This window comes from Macaca thibetana, chromosome 12, assembly GCF_024542745.1.
Source record: "Macaca thibetana thibetana isolate TM-01 chromosome 12, ASM2454274v1, whole genome shotgun sequence".
NCBI lineage: Eukaryota > Metazoa > Chordata > Mammalia > Primates > Cercopithecidae > Macaca > Macaca thibetana.
This window is the reverse complement of record NC_065589.1, coordinates 34,567,936-34,577,727: the sequence shown is the minus strand read 5'-3', so window position 1 is coordinate 34,577,727 and position 9,792 is coordinate 34,567,936. Positions and strand designations below refer to the sequence as shown.

The 9,792-nt window shown below is 42.6% G+C and overlaps 1 pseudogene; it reads right to left on the bottom strand.

Annotated features, from left to right (window-relative positions):
* Positions 1–356: 356 nt before the first annotated feature.
* LOC126933098 (60S ribosomal protein L9-like) lies at positions 357–928 on the bottom strand (annotated as a pseudogene).
* Positions 929–9,792: the final 8,864 nt, after the last annotated feature.

The following is a 9,792-nucleotide window of genomic DNA, read 5'->3' as shown; positions in this document are numbered from 1 at the left end:
GGGGAGTGGGAAGGTGTGGTGGGACAGTAAGAGCTAATGACCTTGCTTGAGTCCCAGGATCTCCTCAGGTCTGGAGCTAACCTCACCTCCTAGACCCCACAGTTCTATTATCAATTAAGCCCATGTTATCTCAAGGGAGTTTGTGTTGGTTTCTGTCATTTACAACTGAAAGTGTCTTGACTGACACTTCACCTTTCCAGACTTATCTCCCACATACCCCTTTATTCCCATTTTATAGTCCAGACACCTATTTTTTTGCAAAATCAGTAGGTCTTTTATTGCATCATTTAAATATCACAAATAGGTCTTAGGAGTCTTCCAGCATCTTGTTTCTGTAGCTGGACAACTCTTAGATCTTATTCATCAGCCTGCTGAACTGTTCCTTTTTCAGAGACATAGGTACCATCCAAAATTTTTCTGATATCCTTATTTTTAACTTGTGACTTGCTGAATCGAAGCAGCTGAATTTGAAACAAGCTTAACGTCATTTCCTTCAAGGATTAATTCATCTTTCTGGGCTTGAGATACCAAACCAGCAACACCTGACCTCCTCCGAACCCTGGGGATGTATTTTTCACCAAAGAAATTTCAGATTTCAATAAGAGACCCATTCTCCTGGATAACGACGTTAATGGGGAAGTGAGCAGACACAGACCTCATCTTGTAACGGAAGCCCAGTGTAACGTCCTTGATCATGTTCTGTGTGTGACTATAAATAGTCTGAACGGTAGCCAGTTCCTTTCTGTTGCCCCACCATTTGTCAACCCAGAGCCTCTTTCTTCCCAAGAAGGTTGAGTTTTACATTGACGTGACTGAAGTCCCTCCACAGGCCTCCTCTGGGGCCCTTCACAATAACTGTGCTTCCCTTCAGAGTGATGTCAACATTTTCTGGAATGTCAGCAGTCTGGTTGCTGAGAATGATCTTCATTCTTGCAGTAGATGTGGCAACAACAAAAAAAAGCCTTTTTTTTTTTTTTTTTTAACCCACTCCTGGAAACGCTTCTTTTCCAATTTTAGGTTCCCCATTTTTAATTAATTGATTGATTTTTTCCCAGCTTTACTGAGGTTAATTGACAAATACAAAGTTTCCCCCATCATATTCCCTTCAGCATCCCTGGCAGGGCAGGCACCCTATCTTGTTCATCTTTGCATTTTCCTCAACAAGTATTATGGTACCTAGTAAATGATCTCCAAAAATGTTAAACGTCATATGAGGAAGTACCATTATTATATACTTTCATTAGATATTTTCCTTTTATACTTCATTTACTAAAGTAATGCTCAAGCCAGGATTCAAAAAGATCAATGCTGTCTTCCAATAAATAAAACAAAAATCTCATCAAAAAGTGTTTTAAACTTAATCAGAACCTTTTTAGTGCTATTTAGAGCTTAAAATTTGCAAGCCAAGTATACCTCACCCATCTCCCAAAATAAGCCCAAGTAAAAATGATTAGGATATTTATTAAGATCAACATAGTATAATTACTGTTGTTTGTCTCGTTAGGTAAATTAAAAGCATAGGAGATGTCAAATATTGAAGTCACAAATAGAGTTATTCCTTGAAAGTATAAATGAACCTGCTATTCAGCTGGAAGGCACCCACAAGGACATACCTGCTGTTAAAATACAGTTCCATTGAAACAGTTCCATATGGGTTGGTAACTAGCTTCTGTCTCTAAGCATTCTAAGTATCCTAAGGTCTCTTTACAAGGAACCTCCCACATCCTAAGATCCAACACACAAAAGATTAATATCTGACCCTATTTTGCTGAAATGGTGGGTATCTCTAGGACCCTACTCTTATATTAGGGCAAGGATTTTTTTTTTTTTTTTTTTTTTTTGAGATGGAGTCTTGCTCTGTCGCCCAGGCTGGATGCAGTAGTGAGATCTCGGCTCACTGCAACCTCCGCCTCCTGGGTTCAAGCGATTCTCCTGTCTCAGCCTCCCAAGTAGCTGGGATTAAAGGTACATACCACCACATCTGGCTCATTTTTGTATATTTAGTAGAAACTGGGTTTCACTGTGTTGGCCAGGTTGGTCTTGAACTCCTGACCTCAGGGGATCCACCTGCCTCAGCCTCCCAAAGTGGTGAGATTACAGGTGTGAGCCACTGTGCCTGGCCTAGGATTCTTTTCGATTAGTTGATGGCCAGGCCATATATGTCTTTAACTCTTTTGACTATCTCTCCTACAAATAAGTTAACAGAAAAAAGCGAAAAGCCATTAGCAAAGCTAACTATTCAATGATTTCCCACCCCACCACCGACTACCAAGGCTTTTTAAACTAAATAAGTTTAATCAAGAATAAGTGATAGAATTTACAGAAGACATCAATAGAGCAATTTGAATGTGGTCATTCAACAAGCATTTACTAGCTGGGTGCAGTGGCTCATGCCTGTAAGCCCAGCACTTTGGGAGACTGAGGTGGGCGGATCACGAGGTCAAGAGATCGAGACCATCCTGGCCAACATGGTGAAACTCCATCTATACTAAAAATACAAAAATTAACTGGGCGTGATGGCACATGCCTATAGTCCTAGCTACTCACGAGGCTGAGGCAGAAGAATCACTTAAACCTGGGAGGCAGAGATTGCAGTGAACTGAGATTATGCCACTGCACTCCAGCCTGGTAACAGAGCGAGACTCCATCTCGAAAACAAAACCAAACAAAACAGAAAAAACAAGCATTTACTACAGGAATTCACTGTCCTCTAGGTATGGGGTTCATTGATTCTTGGTGGCTTGTATAATGGTCAGTACTATCCAGAGGCCTCCATTAACAGTTTATAGATGAGTGAAACCGCCTTTGTGGTTTCAATTATGACAGTAAAAGAAATTTGACATAGTTGACACCATTCTGCTTCTGACCTTCAAAATATCTTTGGTCATTTCTGGCCATAGGCCAAGATAACCTTGGGAGGGATTTTGTTTATAGTTTAACTTGAAAGCAAGCATGATAATAGTCCCTCCCTAAAATGCCCCCTCCTTGCTCAGGGACAGAAACCCACCTTTGTAAGACTAATGAAAGGCCACAGAATAGGATTATGGAAGGGGCTTGAACTCTGATAAAATGTAGAAGTAGTTTCTATAATCCTTTACTGCCAGGAGTCATGTGGCCAGGAGGCCACAAGATTTGTGACTTCCCCACTTGCTCCTATAGATAACATCACTATTGTAGAAACGAATACTGGGTTTATAGCTGTTTCAGACTGACCTCACCTGGATTTGTGACTCATAACTCAATTGGTCATATGGCCCCACCCAGAGGTGCACTGAGTGCACCATAACCTTTTTCCACTCCTTGATGATTTCATCCCCAACCAATCAGCAGCACCCATTCCCTAGCCTCCTGCCCACAAGATTGTCCATAAAAACCTTAGTCTTCCAGCCTTTGGGGAGATTGATTTGAGTGATAACTCCAGTTCCTCTGCATGAGCCAGCCTCATGTCAATTAAACTCTTTCTCTACTGCAATGCCACAGTCTTAGTATATTGATTTTATCTGTGCAGTGGGCAGGAAGAAGCCATTGGGTGATTACAAGAGAATCGTCCAGAAAGTTAAAATATTACAAAAGAAAAACTGTCTCAATCTTGATGTGGCTTCAGCATAGTTTATGTGGAACCAAGAACAGTGGTGTACTGGTAAACTGACTGAAAAAGTAAAAGTTCTGATTTTTCAGAGTTTGCCAATTTTCACAATATAAAAATCCCTACCGTGCCTAATTTCAAGCTCTGGATGTATCATCACAGAACACAGAATTGTAAATGTACATATTCAAGCCTTAAGAATCAGTAGAAGCTGCCTCCAGCACACCACTGACCCAGATGGCCAGGATTTTATATTCCCACATCCCTTAGTCATTGGATATGGGCCACTCTAGGGCAAGGTGGCTCTATGAAGTTAAGACAGTCTCTAAGAAAAATGGCCACTGATGGTAACCTGCTGACAGCACTCCCCAAAGCTGGAGCAACAAGTCCTTTTTTGATGGGGGATCTGGGCAGTACATCACAGAGTCTACCATACTTGTGATGGGAAACCAGTCATCTGCCTACTCAACTGTCAGTCTAGTCACCTTTCACCTAAACATTTTTTTCAACCTGGAACATATACTCTGAGGCCTTTTACTTTAGATGTTGGAGCTAATAGATACAAATTTGGAAAGATTTCCAGCAGTCTCAAACAGTAAACATCCAGGGAGGGATGAAGGCAAAGAAAAGTCCAGAAGTCCAGAAAATCAGATGGATCTGCTCAGATAGGCTTCTATAAAGAGGGAGGGGTTGAGCTTGACCTGAAGGATAAGTAAAGGTAGAAAAGCAGAGAAGATTGAATAGAAGTAGCATTGCACTGTGGTTAGAATCTTGGCTCTACCACTTTTTAGTTTTCAGGCATTGCACAAACTACTTTACTTCTCTGTGCCTCAGTTTATCCATAGGTAAAATGGGGATGATGATGACATAATAATAGTAATAATCTTATCTACCTCAAAGTGTTGTTGAAATGAGTTAATTCACATTGAGAGTTTTGTTTTTTGTTTTTTGGTTTTTTTTTTTGAGACCGGGTCTCGTTCTGTAACCAAGGTTGGAGTGCAGTGGCATGAGCTTGGCTCATTGTAACCTCCCAGGTTTAGGTGATTCTCCTGCCTCAGCCTCCTGAGTAGCTGGGATTACAGGCACCCACCACCACGCCCGGCTAATTTTTTGTATTTTTAGTAGAGATGGAGTTTCACCATGTTGGCCAGGCTGTTCTTGAACTCATGACCTCAAGTGATCTGCCCACCTCAGCCTCCCAAAGTGCTGGGACTACAGGCGTGAGCCACCGCACCCAGCCCATATTGAGAGTTTATAACAGTGCTTAGTAATATTTGGCCTCTGATAAATAACCTTTTATTTCATGCAGCAAAATGGAGGTATCATATTGCAGAGTAGTGCAAAAAATAAAAATAATGAAAAAGGATGTACTGAATTTTAATCAGAAATGATGACCTATTTTCCCTTCTTACAAAATGTCCTATCAAGAGTGAATCTTTGGGTCGAGCTTCCCTGGTATCCAGGCGTGGTGGCTCACACCTGTAATCCCAGCACTTAGGGTGGCAGAGGCAGAAGGACAGCTTGAGCCCCAGAGTTTGAGATCTACCTGGGAAACATTGTGAGACCCCATTCTCCACAAAAAAATAAAAAAGGAAAAACAAAACAAATTAAAAAACCAAGTTGAACTGCCCTGGCAGCCAGAGTATAAGAAAACTTTGATATTGCTCAAAACTAAACTGCCAGGAAAAATTCAAAGAGCCAAGTTTCACCTTGCCAGAACAGGTCCTTAATGGCAGGCACACCCCTGATAGTTACAAGGATTGGGGGAAGAAAACAAATGGTTGCCCTCAGATTCCCAGCCTAGACCCTGTCCTGCACCACAAGGACCCACATGTGTATGCAGATACCTCAGCTGCCATGTCCTGACTTCACTGACTGCTTCCCCAGAGGAAGTCACTCCTCAGGCCTATGATGACATACTGACAGCTGGGTCAGCCCCCAGGGTGACAGACCCTGGGGAAAAGGCCCATGCAGCCCTAGAGGCAGACTCTGAACTTTCGGGGCAGGGAGTTGTGAAGCCCCATGTACCTGATCTAGAAGGAGGGGTCTCCAGGTTGCTACCTTCTAGGTGCTATCTCGGCTCACTGCAACCTCAGCCTCCTGGGCTCAAGTGATTCTCCTGCCTCAGCCTCCCAAGTGGCTGGGGTTACAGGCACCTGCCACCACACCAGGCTAATGTTGTATTTTTAGTAGAGACAGGGTTTCTCCATGTTGGTCAGGCTGGTCTCAAACTCCCAACCTCAGGTGATCCGCCCACCTTGGCCTCCCAAAGTGCTGGGATTACAGGCGTGAGCCACTGTGCCCGGCCCAAATGAGCTTTTATACCATTCATTCCTTTTCACCAGAATTGGAATCACTGATACAAAACAACCTGACACCCACAACACTGAGTTCTTCAGCTCCTGCTGGATGTTGCCTTATTTCACACATTTTAATTCATTGTTATGCAAATAGTTGTTACCCAACAGATAGGTTGCTAATGGTCCATGTACAAGAAACTAATCTCTCTCAAATAATTGTTTGTAAGTTTATGCATTTAACAATAAATAACATAAAAAATTTAAATTAAATTATACAGAAGGAAGCTGAGTTGTGGTGACGTGCGTCTGTAGTCCTAGATACTCGGGAGGCTGAGGTGGGAGGACAGCTTGAGCCCAGGAGCTTGAGACCAGCCTGGGTAACAGAGTGAGATCCTGTCCCTAAAAGAAAGAAAAAGTAATGCAGAAGGAGCCCCACACATAAGCTGTTCACAGGATCTGTTCAAAATTTAATTTTAAATGAAAGGCACACAGCCATAAAAAAGAATGAAATCATTTCCTTTGCAGTAACATGGATAGAGCTGGAGGCCATTATCCTAAGTGAACTAACTCAGAAACAGAAAACCAAATACTTCATGTTCTCATGTTCTCTTTTAACTGGAAGCTAAATAATGGGTACACATGGGCATAAAGATGGAAATAATAGCCACTGGGGGCACCAAAAGGGGGGAGGGTTGAAAAATTACCTTTCTAGTACAGTGTTCACTACTCAGGTAATGGGTACACTAGAAGCCCAATCCCCACCAGTATGCAATCTACCCATGTAACAAACAAGCACAGGCACTCCCTGAATCTAAAGTAAAAAATGAAATTTTAAAAAATGAGGCTGGGCTTAGGGTCTCATGCCTGTAACCCCAATAATTTGGGACGCAGAGGTGGGAGGACTGCTTGAGCCCAAAAGTTTGAGACTGGCCTGGGCAACATGGTGAGACCCCATCTCTACAAAATTAAAAACACGAGCCAGACATGGTGGAGTGTGCCTATGGTCCCAGCTACTGGGGAGGATGAAGTGGGAAGATCCCTCGAGCCCAGGAGTTCGAGGCTGCAGTGAGCTGTGTTTATGCGCCACTGCACTCCAGCCTGGGTGACAGAGTGAGACCCCGTCTCAACAACAACAACAACAACAACAACAACAACACATGCAGATCAAAGTTACAGAAAGTAAGAAATAAGTGGAGCTTCTTTTTAGTTTTCCCAAGTAAACTATTTTTTGGTCTAGGATATCTTTCTAGAACCCAGAACCAGAAAATGGCTCTTTTATGCTGTTGGCTTCAGTATAATCATTCTTCCTAGGAGGCATATGATGTGGGTGATGGGTGGGTATGTGGTGGGGAGAGGCCTTGTGATACTTAATGAGCTGCAAATAACTCACTCCCATGTATTTGTGTGAGTGGAGTCACCCTACCTACTTATGCTAGCCTGTTTTCACACTCAGTTGATTCAAAAACTGTTGAATCAGACCATTCTGGAGCCTCTGAAAAAGTCCTCCAGACAACGGTGGGCAGGAGCAGGTTGCAACCAGGTTCCATGTACGGCAGTGTTTCTGAGTGTTGCTTTGTACATTTTTATTACGAAAGAGTTCATGATTGAACTTATTCACATTTCATGTTGGAGCACTTGATCCTTCCTAAATAAATTAATGTTGCCCTGTTTCCACATTCTCTGTCCAGGATGTAATCTGTCTTCAAATATAAGTAAGTATTCTCATTATCAGAAAAAAGAGTTGCAAGGCATCAGGAGAGAAAGCCACAGAGGAAAATATTCCAAAGATCTTGGCATTCCTTCCTATAACTTTTGTACCCTCAATCTTTTTCTTCCACATTTATGAAGCTTTTAAAACATTTTCCAACCTGAGTGGCACACATTTACTGGGGTGACTTTACATTGTTTGCATTATTGTGGTTCCGGGACGTGAATTTCTTAGAGGACAGGGGCATGTTTAGAATCACATCCTACAGAGAAGTGCTTAGTAAGTAGGAATGAGAAACATCATCCGCAAGCATTTAAGGGAGTCTGTTTCCATTTTCAATAAGGACAGGTTGTCACTTAACAGGCAGATGACTCAATAGACACAGTGGTGTGTCTGGTTCCTGGGAGGGATGAGTATGAAGAGAAAGGGAGGAAAAGAGGAAGAAAGCAACATTAAGCCTGATCCCTGCCATAAGCTCAGCTCCTCACCACACACACATATGCGCACAGACACACACACACATACACACACTCGCTCCTTGGCACGCAGACACACACAGAGCTTTGCTATTCTTTGGCTAATGGGATTGGCACCGCTTAAAGCAGACTGCTAGGTCATTGTCTGCGACCACAGCAAGAGAAACATTATTTAAAGACCATTCAGACCCTAAAAGAAGCGGCTGAGCAGAGTAATTATCGGAGACTCTCCATTAACTAGGGCATCTTTGCTCTTTGTCTGGGTTGGTTTAATAAGGCCCGCTAATGGGACTGTACAGGAGGGGGTACACTAATGGTTCTAAAAAAAGCCTCTTTTGGCTCTTTCATTACTGGGGACTGTCTTTAGAGATGCTGACAGTAAAGCAAGAAGTTACCATACTACAAAATGACCTTCCCAAAAATTTGATTTGGACCCTTGTAGCTTAGAACTCAGGTTTCCAAAATTAGAAAACATCTTTGTCTTCCCCACTTTTTAAAACTCTAAGGTGGTTTTCCCCCCCGATTCCTCTTACCTTACTGGGCCCTTTGGTTTCTTGGGAACTTGTCATTGGAAACAGCAGCACTCAGTGGTGATAAAGCAGAATGGCACTCCTGAGGAATTTCTCCTTGAGTTGGCTGCTTCTACTCACTCTCCAGGACTCCACTTCTCTGGAAAAACTGCCTGTCCCATTATGCTTTTAAAATATGAAGCTAAAAGTCAATCACATGCTTACAAACCTAATACGGCCACCTACATTCAAACTACTGTTCCATAATCAGTTAGCTTTGTAACAAAGGCTTCAAATGCTTAGCTGTCCTAGAAGCTTGCATCACGTACGGGGAACTCTTCTGTGCAGAGCTATCTACCTCTCTTCATTTCCCTTCTCCCAACCCTAGACCAAGCTTCCATCTTCTCTCCTCTGGGTGACTGCACTTGTCCTGCAATCACCTCCTAGCAGCACTATTGGCCCTTCCAATCCATTAACTCTACAACAGCCAACAGCCAGCGTAACTCTTTCAAAACAGAAAACTGCTTAAGCATTTCAGTAGCTTCCTATTGCTCATAAGAATTCGCACTATGATTTAAGAGACCCAGACGTGGTCTGGTCCTTTCTTCCTCTCTAGCAATATCTTGTACCACGCTCCCCCTAGCTGTCTGCTTCAGTCACTGCAGCCTTCTTCAATGCTATGAGCAATTCATGCTCATTCCTGCCACAGGGCCTTTGCATATCATTCTGTCTAGAACACTCTTTACCCTAGTAGTTTCCAGTCATCCTTTAGCTCTCAGCTCAGTAGTCAGCCCTTCAGGAAAGTTGTCCTTTAGTGCCCATTCTAGGTTGACGACGTCTGTATCATGCAATTATAGCACCATATGCTCTTCACAGCATTTACGATAATTAAACACTTATACTTGTCAGAATGCTTGTATATTAATAATTACCTTGCTGGAAACTGTAAGCTTCATGAGAATAACCACATGCTCCATAAGCAATAATTATGCCTATTTTTGTTGTATCATCCTGTCCTCAGTGTCCAGTACAATGTGTTGTGACCTGAGTGCTTAATAAATCTTTGTTGCATTGTGTATAGTGATTCAAAATACTGTACCCCGTTCCTCCTGCCTGTTTGCAATTTGTTTTGTTTTGTTTTGTTTTGTTTGAGATGGAGTCTCGCTCTGTCACTCAAGTGATTCTCCTGCCTCAGCCTCCTGGGTAGCTGGGA